The 18,218-nt window shown below is 37.4% G+C and overlaps 1 protein-coding gene across 6 annotated transcripts in view; it reads left to right on the forward strand.

Moving 5' to 3' along the window:
* LRP6 (LDL receptor related protein 6) overlaps positions 1–18,218 on the forward strand; it is a 151,182-nt gene that overhangs the window by 42,535 nt on the left and 90,429 nt on the right. The gene's annotated exons all lie outside the window — the stretch shown is intronic.

The raw sequence follows: 18,218 nt of genomic DNA on the forward strand, positions 1-18,218 counted from the left end.
TAAGATGGTAACAGGTTTTCATTTCTTTTGGGTACAGTTCTATGGCAACTATGTATAGCTTTATAAGAAATGATGAAACTTTTCCAAAGTGGCTATATCATCTTTCAGTCCATTAGGCAATGTATGAGTGTTCTGGTTGCGTTGTATCCTCACCATAATTTGGTGTCAATTTTCTTTAAACCATTTTTACAGTTATATAGCAATATCTCATTTAATTTGTATTTTTCTAATGGTCAATCATGTCAAACATCTTTATATTTGTTTAGTGATACCAGTATATAATCTTTGGTGAAATACCTGTCAATTCTTCTGGCAAATTTTTATTGGTTGTTTATATAGTCTTTTATTATATATGTGTTTCATGCATCTTTTCTCATAGTCTGTGACTCATCTTCTTCTATTTGCATCTTTCAAAGAACAGACATTTTACATGTTATGAGTAGTTTTTTGGCGGGGAGGGGCGGCGGATTGTGCTTTTGACTTGCAGAGTCAAATCTAACCCAGCATCACAAAGATTTTCTCCTATGCTTTCTTCTAGAAGTTTTATAAGTTTTACATTTAGTTCTATGGTCTATATATTTTTTAAAAATATGAGGTATGATTGAAGTTCACTTTTTGTCATGTCGTTGTCCAGTTCCAACAGTCTTTACTGAAAAGACTGCCCTCCATCAAGTTATTTTTTCATCTTGGTCAATGACCAGTTAACTAATACATACATGGGTTTATTTATGGACTTTATGTTCTGTTCAGTTGATCTTTATGTCTGGCCTTCTGTCAGTAATGCACTGTCCTGATTACTGTAGTAAAGATAGTCTTGAAATCAGATAGTATGAGTTCTCCACGTTTGTTTTTAAATTTCAAAGTTGCTTTGACAGCTCTAGTGTCTTTGATTTTCCAAATAACTATTAGGATTAACTTGTTAATTTTTAAATTCAGTTCTGATGGAATTTTTATTAAAATTATAAATCTTGGTCCTTGGGAGAATTAAAAATGTTGAATCTTCTGTCCATGAACACAGCATATCTCTTTTAGTATATGTGCTGCCGAAGCGAACATGCAGCATGTCTCTTTATTTAGGTCTTTGATTTTTTTCATCAGTGTTTTCAGCATACAGATTCTGCTCTTTTTTTTTTTTTTTTTTTTTACATTTATACCTAAGCATTTCATGTTTCATAATTCCATTGTAAATGATACTTTTAAAAATTTTAATTTCCAATTGTTTATTGCTATTGTATATAAATAAAACTTATTTTTGTACCATCCTATGATCTTACATCCTATGATCTTGCTCAACTCACTTACTGGAGCTAGTAACTTTTTGGATTTTTGGGGGGAGAGGTGGGACATTTTGTATATAAGCAATTGTTTCTGCAAATTTTCTTCCCTCCTACCTGGGATATGCAGTAGAGTGACACTCTAAATAGTCCCTTCTCCCTATGAGTTTTAAAAACACTTATAGTTTATTTTTAATTTGACAGATTTTTGAGAGTTGAATTAGGAATTTCTGGTCTGGTCTCATTTTCCTTTTCTAAGCTATTTCAACTTCAGGAAAAGTCTGTTCTGTAGATTTCAGATCATTTTGTCCTTTTTCTCTTCCACTTCTTTCCATCTTTGAGAGATGAATGGATGCCTATTCAAACGTATTCTTTTTTTATTTTTGAGACAGAGTCTTGCTCCATTGCCCAGGCTGGAGTACAGTGGGGACATCGGTTCTGCACTCACTGCAACCTCTGCCTTGTGGGTTCAAGCAATTACAGGCATGAGCCACCGTACTCGGCTGTTCTGCTTTTTAAGTAGCATTCTATGAAAACTTACTGACAAATTAGTTTCTCATCTAGTGCTATAAGTTAATTTGCATACTAAATATTTGTAGAACAAGCCTATTTAAAATGATAATCTTTTTACTATGCTTGCTCTTTTTCTAGCTGGAGAATAAAATGTTCACTTCAAAATATGTTTTTGATGCCGTCTTTTTTCCTTTTTAAGTTTTAAATAACTTTCTCTTCCTTTTTCTTACCCCTGTGGTTATCTTGTAGTTACTTTTTGACCTGTTTTAACTCAAGGGTAAAATTGGAGGTAACTGATTCTTGTTTCTTGGCCTGCGACAGTATCCAAGTAGCTCTAAAATTATTACTCTTACTAGGAGGCTGGAGTTCTTCGTTGCGGTATTTCACTTTGACTCTTGGAGTCTCAGGCCGAAACCGGGTCCCTAATTTTGTCAAAGAATCTTAATGTTCTCCTATACCCTCCCCTGCACCTTACCCTGCCAAAAAGGGAGGGGATGGCTTTGAGATTTGTTGGCCTATTGTGAGTGTCTGAGTAAGACTGCATGTAGATTTTTCTTCTCTGATTTATGTGGATTTGAAAAAGAAGATAATAAGTAAAGCCTTTTATTTTCAAGTGTGTTTAAATACTTGGAAGCACTTAGAAGTACTCTGTAGTACTCTCCTCTTATCTGTGATTTCACTTTCTGCAGTTTCAATTATAGCAGTCAACTGAGGTCTGAAAATATTAAATGGAAAATTTCAGAAATGAACAGTTCATACATTTAAAATTCTGTACTGTTCTGAGTAGCATGATGAAATCTTGCTGCTGCCTGGGACATGAATCATCCCTTTGTCCAGTGTATCCTCATTATATATACCACCCACCCGTTAACCTACTCTTGACATCCAACCACTGACAGTCATGGCGCCTGATCCAGGATCATCTGAAGCCGATAATCCTTCTGACGCATTGTCAGAAGGTCAGTGGTAGCCTAATGCTATGTCACAGTGCCTACATCATTTACCTCACTTCATTTCATTACCTAGGCATTTTATCATCTCACATCATCATTATCAGAAGGGTAAGTACAATACACTGAGATATTTTGAGGGAGGGAGCACATTTACATAACTGTTATTACAGTTCTAGTTTATTGTTAATCTCTTACTGTGTCTAATTTATGAATTACTTTGTCATAAGTATGTATATATAGGACAAAACATAGTAGATATAGGGGTTGATACTATCTGCAGTTTCAGGCATCTACTGGGGGTCTTGGAATGTTTCCTTCACAATAGTGGAATCTTTCCTTATGTATATGTAGAGGGTTATCGCTATAAATATATAAAATTGGATGTCAAAAGCTTGAAAGGTTATAGAGGAAATTTGAAAATCTACTTATATTCTCACAGATGTGTGTATTTTTACTTAGTAAATTTTTACTGCTTAGCAAAATTTAAGCAGTACTTTTGAACTTTTCAAATCCCCCTTCTCAATCTGTAGAGCTTTTGAAGGAAATGTGGAAAGCCATTGTGTGAGAAGGAATTCGTTTGTGGCTTTGCTTCCCTATATGGTCTTGTACAGTGTAAGGGCTAAGTACCAGCTGGGGCTTAATGATGAGCTAATATTTAGGGTCAGTGGTTAATGAGTCAAAGACATTAGCACCACCTGAACAAGAATAGAATGCTATGGATAAACAGGTATTTGAGGACATACATTCGAGCCCAGGCCGATTTAATCAGAATCTCTAATGAAAGAACCCACATTATGGGTATTTTTAATAAGTTTCTCAGGTCATTCTCAAGTGCTGTCAGGGTTGAAATCTTTTGCTGTAGGCAGTTGATGCTGCTGTTGATGCTGTTATTGTGTGTGGGGGTGGGGAGGGAAGAGGGGGCGGTGCACAGTCTAAGAAACATGCTAAAGCAACATTCTAGTTTCTTAATATTCAAGGACTGGTTATCTTGTGATCATTATGTATTGAAGTTCATTGGGTTTTGAAGTTATGAAGGCATGGGTAAAGCAAACTGTTGAATTGGGTTTTCTTTTACACCTCATTATTTATAGTGATGTAAGTGCCAAAGTTTAATGTTAAGTTGGCTTTTGCATTTGTAATAACTTGTTCCTTTTATATCAGTTTGCATCAGGATGTTTTAAATGTGTGTACAGAAAGCAGGGTCAGGATGTGATTTAGCTGACAATTTTCTGCTAACCAGTGAATACTGATGCTGATCCTTAAGGAGAGAGAGGGGTCATAGTAGATTGTGGGAAGAAATGTGAGACTTTGCAAACATGCCACTTGTAGAAGGTAGGGATTGTCAGAACAAGGGTTGAAGTTACTTTATCTAAACTTTAAAGTGATGCTTTGGGATGCCATTGTGAGCTAAGAGTATGTGTTAGGCTAGGCGAGGTAGCTCATGCCTGTAATCCCCGCCCTTTGGGAGGCTGAGATGGACAGACCACTTTAGCTCGGGAGTTTGAGACCAGCCTGGGCAACATGGTGAAGCCCCATGTCTACTAAAAATAGAAATTAACTGAGTGTGGAGGCGCACTCCTGTGCACCCATTTACCCAGGAGGCTGTGATGGGAGGACTGCTTGAACCCGGGAGGTGGAGGTTGCAGTGAGCTGAGATTGTACCACTGCACTCCAACCTGAGTGATAGAGTGAGACCCTGTCTCAAAAAGGAAAAAAGATAAAAGAATATGTGTTAGTGTTCATAGTCTTATATAATAGAAATCCCTCTAATCATAAAAGCCCTTGTGATTAAAGAGGATATTGGGCTACTCATAAAATTCCCTAAAGGATAGAAGAACAAGACTTGTGCAGAACAGTGCTACATACCATACCACAGAGCTGGTCCAGTGAAGGCACCACTGTTAGGTGGCATGTTCACACTATTTGTACTTCCTCTAACATCAGATGACAGATACTCCTAAAATTTGCCAGTGTTCCCTTTTAAAACTGGATAAAGGAATAATTTTTTTTTTTTTTTTCCTTTGGAGACAGGCTCTCCCTCTTTTGCCCAGGCTGGATTGCAGTGGCACAGTCTTGGCTCAGTGCAACCACTGCCTCCTGGATTCAAGTGATCCTCCTGCCTCAGCCTCCCTGGTAGCTGGGATTACAAGTGTGTGCCACCACACCTGGCTAAGTTTTGTATTTTTAGTAGAGACAGGGTTTCACCATGTTGGCCAGGCTGGTCTGGAACTTTTGACCTCAGGTGATCCACATGCCTCTGCCTCCCAAAGTGTTGGGATTACTAGCATGAGCCACCATACCCAGCTGGAAGAATTAATTAATTCAAACTGGAGTCAATTAGCTGTTGCTATTGCCTTCAACCTCACCCAAATGAATTTCTTATGGGGCTTGCTTCTGTTGCTGCTTCCTCTTTGACCTCTACATCCTCCTCTTTTTGTTGCTTCAATTTTTCTTTTTCTTTTTCTTTTTTGTTTTTTTGAGATGGAGTCTCACTTTGTTGCCCAGGCTGGAGTGCAGTGGCACCATCTTGGCTCACTGCCATCTCTGCCTCCTGGGTTCAAGCGATTCTCTTGCCTCAGTCTCCTGTGTAGCTAGGATTACAGGCACTCCCCAGCACACCTGACTCATTTTCATGTTTTTAGTAGAGACAGAGTTTCACCACATTGGTCAGGCTGATCTTGAACTCCTGACCTCATGATCTGCCTGCCTTGACCTCCCAAAGTGCTGGGATTACAGGCATGAGCTACCCAGCCTCATTTTTCAGAGTTGCGTTTCTGACTGGCAAAGCTTAGGGCTTACACCCTTGTCCCAATTTCGAGAGATTTGGAAAGCAAATAGCTGGTTTTCAATTTCCTTAGTTTTAGGTTCTGCCTCATAAAGTGACGAATTCTCCAAACATAGGAAAGTGCTTTCTTTAAAGCTGGGTAGCCCTCTCCAGTGCCATATATCCATGAGAGAACATTTCGTGAATGTAAGGGAATGGTTACGGGATTTGTCGATGTCTTTGCTATAATTTGAGTCTTGTTTCTATTTTTTTCCCTTTCTAAGTTGAAAAATGAATGAGGTGTAATGGTAAATATAAAAGGGGTGGACAGTTGAGAGTATAAAATTTGTAACTGAAGTGTACCTTACAAGTAATCTGTTGTTCCTTTATTTTATTGTATTCTTTTTTTTTTCAAGTTGGAGTCTCACTCTGTCACTGAGGTTGGAGTGCAGTGGCGTGATCTTGGCTCACTGCAACCTCTGCCTCCCTGGTTCAAACGATTCTCCTGCATCAGCCTCCTGAGTAGCTGGAATTACAGGCACGTGCCACCATGCCTGGCTAATTTTTGTATTTTTAGTAAAGATGAGGTTTCATCATGTTGGTCAGACTGGTCTTGAACTCCTGACCTCCGCCGCCCACCTTGGCCTCCCAAAGGGTTGGGATTACAGGCGTGATCCACCGTGCCTGGCCTCATTTATTTTATTAAACCACCAGGCTCGGTGGCTCATGCCTGTATTCCCTGCACTTTGGGAGGCTGAGGTGGGCAGTTCACCTGTGGTCGGGAGTTCAAGACCAGCCTGACCAACATGGAGAAACCCTGTCTCTACTAAAAATATAAAAATTAGCCAGGGCATGGTGGCACATACCTGTAATCCCAGCTACTTGGGAGGCTGAGGCAGGAGAATCGCTTGAACCCGGGAGGCAGAGGTTGTGGCGGTAAGCCGAGATCGCACGATTGCACTCCAGCCTGGGCAATAAGAATGAAACTCCATTTAAAAAAAATTGTAAGGAAATACTTCAAATATATCAAAATCTGGCTGCAGCTTTTCCAGATCACAAAATCAAAGCCCGTCTATTTTAAGTGACTTACCCGAAGCTAGAAAATAGCAGATCCGTGATAATTCAGGTATTTTCCTTAAATTATTTTTACTCTGTCTACTTGCACTTTAGCCTTCTGAGTAGCTGGGACCATACGTGGGTGACACCACACCTATCAAATTTTTAAATTTTTTTGATAAATAAAGTTGTGGATCTCACTATGTTGCCAGGCTGGTTGAACTCCTGGACTCAAGTGATCCTCCCACCTTGGCCTCCCCAGTCGCTGGGACTTCAGGTGTGAACCGCTGTTCCTGGTCAGTCTTTTATTACTGAATTCTAAGAGTTCTTTGTATATTCTGGAAACCAGACCCTCGTCAGATATATGATATGCAAATAATAATTTCCTGTTCTGTGGGTTGCCTTTTCACTTCTTTGTGGTATCATTTGAAGCACATACATAATGTAGTTCTGGGATGAAGTCTGATCTGTTTTTTCTTTTGTTGCTTATGGTTTTAGTGTTATATCTGTGAAACCATTCTTTTAGTTCCGGATGATGAAGATTTACTCATATTTTCTTCTAAGAATTTTATGGACTTAGCTTTTGCAATTAGGTCTTTATCCCTTTTGAGTGAATTTCCGTATGTGGTGTAGAGGTCCAGCTTCATTCTTTTGCATGCAGATATCCAGTTATCCCAGTGCCATTTGTTGAACAGACTGGTTTTCCCCACTCAACTGTCTTCACACCCTCATTGAAAGTCAGTCGACCATAAATATAAGGATTTATTTTTAGAGTTTAATTTCTTTTTCATTTATCTCTATGTCTGTCCTTATACCACTATCACACTGTCTTGATTACAGTGGCTTTGTAGTAAGTTAAGCAATAGGGAAATCTGTTTCCTAAAACTTTTAAAGCTAAGAGTGTCTCATAAAGCAGTCGTCCCTGACCTTTTTGCCATCAGAGATTGGTTCATGGAAGACAGTTTTTTCCACAGACCAGGGTGGAGGGATGGTTTTGGGATGGCTTAAGTACGTTACCTTTATTGTGCACCTTATTTCTATTATTATTACATTGTGATGTATAATGAAGTAATTATATAGTTCACCATAATGTAGAATCAGTGGGAGCCCTGAGTTTTTTTTCCTGCAACTACATGGTCCCATCTAGTTGGTGATGGGAAACAGTGACAGATCGTCAGGCAGTAGATTCTCATAAGGAGGGAGAAACCTTTATTCCTCTCAATTCGTAGTTCTCAATAGGGTCTGTGATTCTGTGAGAGTCTAATGCCTCCACTGATCTGACAGTAGGCGGAGCTCAGGCAATAATGTGATGACAGGGAGTGGCTATAAATACATATGAAGTTTTGCTCTCTAGCCTGCTGCTCACCTCTTGCTATGTGACCCGGTTCCTAACAGGCCACAGACTGATAGTGGTCCCTGGCTTGGGGGTTGGGGACCCCTGTCATAAAGGATTTGTGTTTAAAGGCTATTGTATTTTAGGAAAGGCAGTCTGGTAGCAATAGGCGGGATAACTAGAGCAGTGAAAAATGAAGAACCAAAAGCAGAGAAACAAAAAAGGCTCTTATATGTCATGCTAAGAAGTTTGGGATTCACGCTGAAAGGCAAGGAAATTACATAACTCCAGATTGGCAAGGGGGAGAGGGTGAGAAGTGGGGAGGTGTGTAGGAGGGGATGTAGTGGTAGTATAATCATTAATTTCATAGCATTATGGAAAATGGCCTTAAGGGTGGGATGGGAAGCCTGGAAATAGGCTGTTTGGATTATCCATTAGTTTTTTTGGGGTTGAGAAAATGATCTTTAACTAGGTGATTAAAAAAAATTTTTTTAAGTATAGAGAGAAGAACACATCCAAGAAAACCCTGTAACAAAATGCCAGAATTTGTGGGCAACTGTCATTCTACCTAACGTGGTTGCTGAAACTAAAAATCCTGAGTCATTCTAGCCCCTCACCTCCTCACTCCACATTCAATCAGTTACCAGTTCTTGATTGATTCTTTCTAAGTAGCTCTTGGATTTGTCTTTTCTTCTCAAATACTATTTACATTGTTTTCAGGCCTTCATATTTTTCAGCTGAATAGAAGGTACAAATGGCTATATTACTATCATTTTTTAAAACTTCAAATTTAAATCATTATAAAACACTGTCACATTCTGGCTATTGTGGGTAATAAAGTCACTTTGAAATGTGCTTGGAAGATCCAGGACATTCAGAAAGCTAATAGGTTTTGGCTTATAACAGATAGAGGGGTCTCCAGATCTTTCCTTCTCCCTGCTTGTGTGTGTCTGTGGGGGTGGATTTAGTTAAGACAGAAGAAAGTGAAGTAAAAGTCTTTTTCAGCAAATAAGACCAAAGGAGAGGTGTAGAAGACCGTAACTGCTTTGAAGATTTTAAAAAGGATGAAGGAATTAGGCAGATACATTAGTCTGTCATACAGATAGATTTTTTTTTTTTTTTTTTTTTTTTTGAGATGGAGTTCTACTCTTGTTGCCCAGGCTGGAGTGCAATGGCAGGATCTTGGTTCACTGCAACCTCTGCCTTCTGGGTTTAAGTGATTCTCCTGCCTCAGCCTCCCGAGTAGCTGGGATTACAGCTGCTCACCACCACACCTGGCTAATTTTTCTATTTTTAGTAGAGTTGGCCAGGCTGGTCTTGAAGGCCTGACCCCAGGTGATCTACCTGCCTCAGCCTCCCAAAGTGTTGGGATTACAGGTGTGAGCCACCTTGGCCAAGGAAGAAGCCTTGAACTGGGTGCTGTAGCCACGAAGATCAAGAGCTTAGTCTCACATCCATCTCCCTGAGTGACTAAAACGAAGGGTTCATGTAGCAGGGAAGAAACATAAAAGAAACAGAACTAGGGCATGCCAAGGAGGCAGTCATGATGAAGGGGTTGTCTGGCATCTTATGGTCTGGATGTGGTGACCTGGTGAGTTTCAGTTCTTTGATACTTTGAGAGGCCTGAAGATCATTTCCTGGGGAAGAAACTCAGATAAAACAAATGTAAGGTTCAAGCTTTAAGACCAGAAGGGTCAACTTCTATGTTTATCCAGAAAACTAAGGAACTCATTTGGGTTGGTTTCAAATGGAGAAAGCTCGTTCCATATTCACCCACTAGGAAAACTATGTTTTCTATGTTTGCTTACAGAAATAGGCTCTGATAGTTCAAGGAAAGAGAAAGTTCTCTTGTAAGTTAGAAATTTCAAATAAGTACAACCAAAAGATAAGTCTTAGCATATTTTACAAATCAGATCATGAATTTTAAGCTTTTGCCTTTTAAGAATTAAGCTTATGTATTTATTTTGCAGGAATGTGTTTATTATGATGAAAGACTTCAGATTCTTACTATATAACATAGTTGGTTTATAGGATATCTGAAGAATGGCTTTTAGTAAGCTGATTGGGCCTTTGGATGGCACTTCTACTTACCTGTTATGAAAAGGGAGCTTATCTTTACAGTATAAGGGGTGTTAGGGTTAACATAAAGGAAGTATTTGTATCCAGTGTTTGCAAATATTAACTGAGATGTTTGTTAAAGAAAAAAGGAAAATTTCCTTTTTCTTGCTGAGTAAATGCTGTTTTGTCTTTAATTTTCTCTTGTAATATACCTGCATCCAATAAATATTCTTTTACTTGTGACATATTTGAAAATGTATTTTGAAAATGGGGTGCTACTTGGCCTTTTGGTTGGTTACTGTTATAAAATAGATATTAGCAGGGAGTTTAGATTACTTAAAGACCCCATGGGGGTAGGTAATGGTGGAGAAGGTGATAAATGTGAAGAACTGTCCTGCAAACAGATCGGAGCAGAAGGTTCAAAGCCAGTAGAAAAGAAAACTTTTATTTTATAGAAAGTATCTTAATTTAATCCTTACATCAACTAGTGAAGTATTCATTTTGCAGATGAAAATTTAAACTCATGGTCACATGATTATCCAAGATTAGCATTAATAGATCTAATATTAAATCTATACGACATTACTGGTGTAAAAAATAGGTATTAAAACCAATAGTCTAGGAGAATCTGTGTTACAATTTATAACGTTATTAAAAGAGTGGTTACAAATCACGAGGGAAGGGACTTAATATTAGAAGAATTTACCGCTAGGAAAGAAAAAAATCAGTTTATATCAGTATCCCATACCATACTTCAGATACATTTTAGATGGATAAAAGTTTTTAAGTGAAATCTTAAACATCAAATGAAAACATGTGAATGTTTAAATTTTGGAGAAAGAAGGGCTTTTTAAGCACCAAAGCAATGGAAGAAATTGCAAAGAAAAATATTGATTCAACCAAATTTTGATTTAAGCAAAAAAAAAAGACAAAGGAAAATATTTGTAACAGATATATCAATAATAGACATAGAGTTAACAGCCTCGATATTCTGAAAAGTGCATACAAATTAATAAGAAAAATGCTTAATCCCAATAGCTAAACTGAAAAAAATAGTAAACATTTTTCCTGCCTTGTCTCTAAAAGGATTTAAGATATTTTAGGAAGATATAAAGAATAAAGTGATGAAACATTAAATAAATGAATCCATTTTATAAAATAAATTTTTTTTAAAAAAAATGAGATGTGAAAATAAGAGTGTAAATGTAAGATGAGACCAGGAGTGAAAATTTGTATACCAAAACATATGTCATTAATTCCCATATACTTCTACACAAATCTGATTTTAAGCCAAATTCTTTAGAGAAGAAAATTAACAAGTATGAGTTAATGTCCTTTAGATAAAAGCTGTTCACTGAAAAAAATCACCTTCACTCTGGATGATGAAACCAGTTTCTTTCCATTAGTCCTCTAAAGAAGCTGCTATATGATATAATGAAAAATATATTCAGCAACATCTTTCTAATATCTACAGTGACACATTTCTTTGGCATTTGTGCCTGCAGTATCTGATTGCAAAGTGCAATCAGTTAAAGCAAGTGAGGTGAGCTGGATAAGTAAGTTGAAAGAATCCTTAAGGTCAAGGACAAGATTCTTCTCAGAAACTAATTTTGATATATTTATTAGAAGGGTAATTGAAGTTCTCATAAAGCACGACTGAAATAAATTTACCTTGAAAAGAGTAAAATTCTCTTTATGAGACCATTTAATGAAAAAGTCATTGAAGCATATATAGCTTCCAGATTTGAGTGATGGGGTATTCTAGTATACCTTCTGAGACAAACTAGTTGCAAAATATATAAAGAGACTGATTATATAGAAGTATTTTGAACAAACCAGTAAAGCTTTGTAAGTATTGCTATAGAAATCTGTATGGTGGGGCACTAAGGAGAGAGTATTCACTTTCACTTGGATGGTGGTGGTGCTGTTTTAGGGTGGTGCATGTTAGCTGAGCATGCTGAGCAGTTGCTGGCTAAAGGGACACATGTGGAAGTGGGTAATACTTTTTAGTCAGTAGAAATACTATGTGCCAGGCTCTCTTCATGCCTTTGCACATTCAAGGAATAGCAAGCAGCATGTAACTGAAGCATAGTAGAATAATGTAGTCATTAAAATGAAATTCTACCTGTATTTTTCAAGGATATGGCCTTGGCAATAAGACAGATAAAAGATGCTCATGAGCAGGTGAGTGTAGTCCAATATTAAGTATTTCAGTGCTGATTGTGTACTTGGCATTATGCTTGATTGTTCTAGGATGGGGGTACAACAAAAAATAAAACGAAATCCTTGTTGTCAAGGACCCATCTAGAATGGCGGAAAACATATGGGTAAACAGTCCTAATACTGTATTTGGAATGTACAGAGATGTAGTTTATACCTGGAGCATAGTGTCAGAATAACATGTGGGAGTACAGAGGAGAGTGTGCTTGAAGGGAGGCATTCCCGACAGTTAATGTTTCATTTTTATTAAATTTAAGAGGTGCTCAAAATGCATCACCTTTGATTGCATCCTCTTTCTTTGGAAAGAGGAATGACGTCTAACAGCAATTTTGAAAAATTATTAGAGTTGGCATTTTGTTTGATGATAGTTGGGAACTGATGTAATCTGTTACTTGCTTTCAGGTTATAATCTTCTAGTAGTGGTTTACCATTGTTATTTCTGAATTAAATATATTCTTTGCATTATGTCCACTGGCTTTTTAAAATTAATCAACTAGACTGGGTGCTTAAGGTTGTTCATGAGGTTCTTATACATGCAGAATTTCATGATGATGCATATTATCACAAGCGAGTAATTAAGTAGAATTATTACCCCTATGGAGGGACAAATAAAAACATGGGATAACAGAGCTGTCCCTGCTCTGGATACAGAAATGGTGAGGTTAGAATGCTGCATTTCCCCCATATTTGAACTCATCATCTTGCCCTCCCAAACCATTTTTAATTCCATTCCAGACACTTTTTTTTTTTTTTTTGAGACAAAGTCTTGTTCAGTTTTTTTTTTTGAGACAGAGTCTTGTTCTGTTGCCGAGACTGAAGCACAGTAGCATGACCTCAGCTCACTGCAGCCCCAGCCTTCCAGGTTCAAGCGATTCTCCTGCCTCAGCCTCCCAAGCAGCTGGAATTACAGGTGCCTGCCACCACGCCCAGCTAATTTTTGTATTTTTAGTGGATATGGGGGTTTCACCATGTTGGCCAGGCTGGTCTCGAACTCCTGACCTCATGATCCGCCCACCTCAGCTTCCCAAAGTGCTGGGATTACAGGCATGAGCCACTGCACCTGGCTGTTTCTACTTATTTTTAAAATACGATGCCAACATATGATCAAGTGGAGGGGAAGCACAGAAGTGTATGCAATTTCTTCACAATTCTTTTTTTCTTTTTACTTCTATCAGGAAGCAGAAATTCATAAATTTTTCAACCTCCTCTTCACTTAGAGCCTAATGTGCTAATCAGAGTAAGACAGGAACAGGCGGTCAGGAATTAAGTTTAGGGGTCAGGAACAGGAAGGATGTGAATTTTACATGGTACTTTTCTTTCTCCCATTAAAATCACAACTATTTTCACTGGCTGCATTTTCAATTTGTTTAATGATTTATGTGATTTTTCAAAGTTTCCCCCAAAATAAATTTCATGGCAACAAAATATTTTTGAGGACCTGTGGCTTTTTATAGGTCCTTTCAGAGTTAGTTACATCTGTCACATGAATGTTTTTAGAATTAGCATGGCTCACCACTTCGGGATTAACTTGGTTTCATATGCAACTCTTAACTGTGATTTATTTTGCCCTGTTGCTATAGACCAGCTCTTTGTTAATATCCTTTTTACTTTATTTACCTTTTGTAATCAACTTTCGTTTATTTTTATACTGATTTTTCTGTTGTTCTATTGACTGGTGGTCTGGATACCGAAGGAAAAACAATGAGGTGAGTATGCTTCAGTTCATCCATATTTAACCTCATCATCTTGCCCTCCCAAACCGTGTCTGTCTAATTCCTTATTATGTTGAATGACACCAGTACACACCCATTCACATTTGCAAATCTTAGGAGCCGTCCTTGTCCATCCTTTCTCGTTCTTCTTTCATGTTGATCCAGCCCTCAACTTTTGTTGCCTTCATTAGTTCTTATTTAGAATATTTCAGTTTTCTGCCTACTTTTTTCTAGTTTCTTCTTCTTCTAGCCAGTCCCTCAATGTTATTGTTACTGGAGTCCAAGTTTATTAGTATAGCAAAATAATAAACGTGGTATTTCTTTCATTGGCAATGTACATCACAATATGCTGCAGCTCCATTGACGATCTTGCTGTTTATTGAATATATCATGACTTCATATGCCATGTCCTCTTCCTGGAACACAGTTTCCTATTTTGGCAACTGCCTAAATAAAATATTTACTTTCTCTGGTATGTTTTATTGATGATTCTTACATCCATTGACTTGACTGGGTGTCGCTTCTCTATACTCTCTGAGCCTCCTTTTTATACTTTTCTCGATATACTTGCCATTCCTTGTCTACATTGCAGATTTCATAAGGGCAATAGTTTGGCCGTGCTTATTTCCATATTCCCTATATCAAGCATGGTGCTTAGCTCCTAATAGGTGCTCAAAACCTTAAGAAAATTGAACAATACTTTGGTAACTTAAAAAATACTTCTTTTTAAAATTTCCTGTGTCCTAATTGCTTTCTCAGTTACATTTGTAATGAGCTTTTTAACTTAAAAGTTAATCACATAATGAAACTGTTAGTGTTTATAGAGGAAATTTATTCCTTTGTATTTTAAATATTTGCAAAAATGAAGGCACAGCTGTAATCTTTATTTAAAAATGCTAACTTTTCATCAAGTTCTCATCTGACAAATGCCTTCGTTTTACTTACTGTAGTTGAAATCTTTATCTGAGTCTTATCCTTGAAATAACATGACTTGATTTATTTTTTAGGGTTGAACAGTGAAGGAATTCTCCATTTGCTTTGATACATAGTGATATGCAAATACTTTTATTCATTTCTAAAATCTTGTTAGGCTGACTCCCTCATTTGTAACATTTTATTTCACCATAAACTAGACACTTAGTTTAGTGACAGTTAGGAAACCTACCTAAATTATATTGTACAAAAAAGACAGTAGCTCTTATTGCATTTTCCATCTTGATAGTGTGCAGATTGCTTCTGGTCAGCCCAGCCATCCGTGGCAACATTTCCAGCTTTGTATCATGTACTCTCTAGTATATGCGTGTTGCACACACAGTGCAGAGTATAGATTAGAGATATCGTAGTGACAATAACTTCTTATTTCTCTTACACTTGTTTGCTTGAAGATACTGGTAGTTTTTATTTTATGTATTAATACAAGATGGGAGGTGGCTAATGAACTGTGCTGTGGACTTTTTAACTGTATTACTCCATCGAGATGGAAATCTCATTTGATTTGCATATTAAAGAGATCCTGAGAGGAATCTAGTTCATATGTTATAATAGACATGCACACAAAACTATTTCACTGTTTCTGGCTGTCCCTATGCTTAGGTTATTAACTTTTTGTACTACTTTCTCTTCTTGGAGCATTTCATGTGTCTTCCTTTACCCATTTCAGTGTGCATTGAGTTGGGGGTGAGAGAGAGGAGAAATTGAAAATGGAAAACACAAGGTCTCTATTCATCTTTATTTAAAAAAAAATATGTGCAATGTGTCAGTAATTGTGATGCAGTAGTAACACCTAGTCTTTACATTTGAGTTCTTTGTAATTTATCTACAGACTCTGATAAGTACTGTAGTATAACAAAACATGCCAAGAGATCATAGGTGGGAATAACTTTGCCTGAATAAGCTGGGAAAGGTTTCCAAGAAAAGTTACCTTTGAATTAACTTTTTAAAATAGTCTTTCTTATTCATGTTTTAAGGAACTTTAGTGAGTTAGAATTTACCTGCAAAAAATTCATATTTTTTTGTTGACTGTTTAATGGGTTTTGATAAACATGCCTAAGACAGACGTTCCACTCCAGATCCCTTACTCCTCCCCAGTAACTGAAAATCTGGTTTTTATTACTAGAGATTAGTTTTTTGGATTTTACATCTACAGCTTCATATAATGGGATCATGTAGTAGGTACTCTTTTATGTGTGGCTTCTTTTGTTCAACATAATTTTAAAAAGTCATCCTTGCCATTGATAAGTAGTTAGTTCTTTTATATTGCTGAATAGTATTCCATTGTATGGATATATTATAGTGAATATGGATTCTGGATTCTGACCCTTCCCTGGGCTTGTTGCTGTTGTAGTGTGTGTTTAATGACTTTCCTGGATTACTTCTGTTGTCTGTTTTCCTTTTAAAATATTTATTATGCCGGGCTTTTGAGGAATTGCCTCTGTGTCACTGTTACCATAGTGGTCAGCTAACGATTGCTTAAAGGTTGTTCCTAAACACCAGCAAATTAGTGTTCCTCCATTTTCCTGTGTATCTGTTTATGGTTTGGAGAATGTCTTAAAATTTTAGGCAGTTTCAAATTTGACCCATATTCAGCCAGAGACTAGCTTGTAAATGTTCTTTTTGTGGGAGCCTTGCACATGCACACAGCCTTCCTGACTACCAAGGATGAATATCCACTTAAGGCTCTTGTTGGCAGTCTCTTTCCTAGGATCTTCCTGTTAGATTTCTGGCTAGTTTGCCATTTGGTTGCTTGTCCCCATCAATGTCACTTAGATAATGATCCTCCTGATGCCTGCCACTGAAAACACTCTTGTTTTCAACAACATTCCTGGGTATAGATTTTTTTCTATGCTTTGTACCAAATAAGGGCAGTCACCTCTTGCAGGAAAGGATAGCTACCACTCCTTATGGCCTGCGGTGTTTGCCTACAGTAGAACATTTATGCCATAAACCCGGCAGTATAGATGGAAATAGGAAAAGCCCCTGGCTGAAATACCATAGTTCTTATTGATATTCAGTAGACTTGTCTTCAGTAGATGCTTCTCACTTTGTTATATGTCTTTTGATCAGTTTTTGGAGGCTTTGGTGGTTAGTTTTGACACTCTTGTCCTTTTTTCATTGCTTTTACCGGAGAGAATTTCCTGAACTCACAGAATCTGTTTGGAAGACCTGGACTCTCAGGATTCTTTTAAGTTTTCCTCTAGTTTTTTCCCTCACTGCAGCCATTTTTTCCTCCCTCCTAAAAACACAAAGTCAGTCATTTCACCTCCAATTTTATTATTATTAATTTTAAAAAATAGAGACAGTGTCTTGCTGTGTTGCCCAGGCTGTTCTTGAACTCCTGGCCTAAGGCAGTCCTGCCTCAGCCTCCCAATGTGCTAGAATTACAGGCATGAGTCACCACACCTGCTCATCACCTCCAATTTTAAAAGTCTTGAAGCGCCTTTATGTTGTTCTCAGAATAAAAATGAAAATATGGTCTTGTCTGCCTTTCTAGATACAGTTGTGTGTCGCTTAACAATAGGGACACATCATGAGAAATGTTGAGTGATTTCATCATCGTGTGAACATAGAGTGTTATACAAACCTAGATGGTACAGCCTACTGTACATCTAGGCTGTGTAAGATAGGTTATTGCTCCTAGGCTATGAACCTGTACAGCATGCTGCTATACCGAATGTGGTGGCAATTGTAACACAATGGTATTGGTGTGTCTAAACATAGAAAATGGGTAGTCACAATACAGTATGGTAGTTTTATAAGACCACCATTTTTTATATGGTTTATTGTTGACCACATTGTTATACAGCTCATGGCTACAGTTTTATCCTATTAATTTAGTTCATATCCCTCATTCTGGATAGTGTCCAATCATTGTCCCCAATTTGGGGAGCATTTTGCTTTCTATTCCTTAAAAAATATCAAGACTCTGACATATGATGTAAGCATTGACTTTAGAATTTAAGAGATGTAGGTATGAATTTCTGTTCTTCATTTGTTAGCAGTGTGACTTTGAGTGATGTGCTTACATTTCTGTTTTCTCATCAAAATGTGGTAATGAACAAATGATATTTGGTAAGGTTGCTTAAGGCTTAAGATAATGTATGTAAAGCTATTAGCAGAGCGCCTTGTATCTAGAAGGATTATTTACTCCCCTACATGATATTCTCCTCTCATAATTTCTTTGAGTAAGCAGTTCTAATAAAATAGTGGAGATATCAATATGCATAAGTAGATTCATTTCAGTATTTCTGTTTCACCAATTATTTGAGTAAAATTTATATCTGAATTTCAGTTGGGTTCAACACATTTATTGAGTGCCTGATCTGTTTCATAGCACCC

This window comes from Callithrix jacchus, chromosome 9, assembly GCF_049354715.1.
Source record: "Callithrix jacchus isolate 240 chromosome 9, calJac240_pri, whole genome shotgun sequence".
Lineage (NCBI taxonomy): Eukaryota > Metazoa > Chordata > Mammalia > Primates > Cebidae > Callithrix > Callithrix jacchus.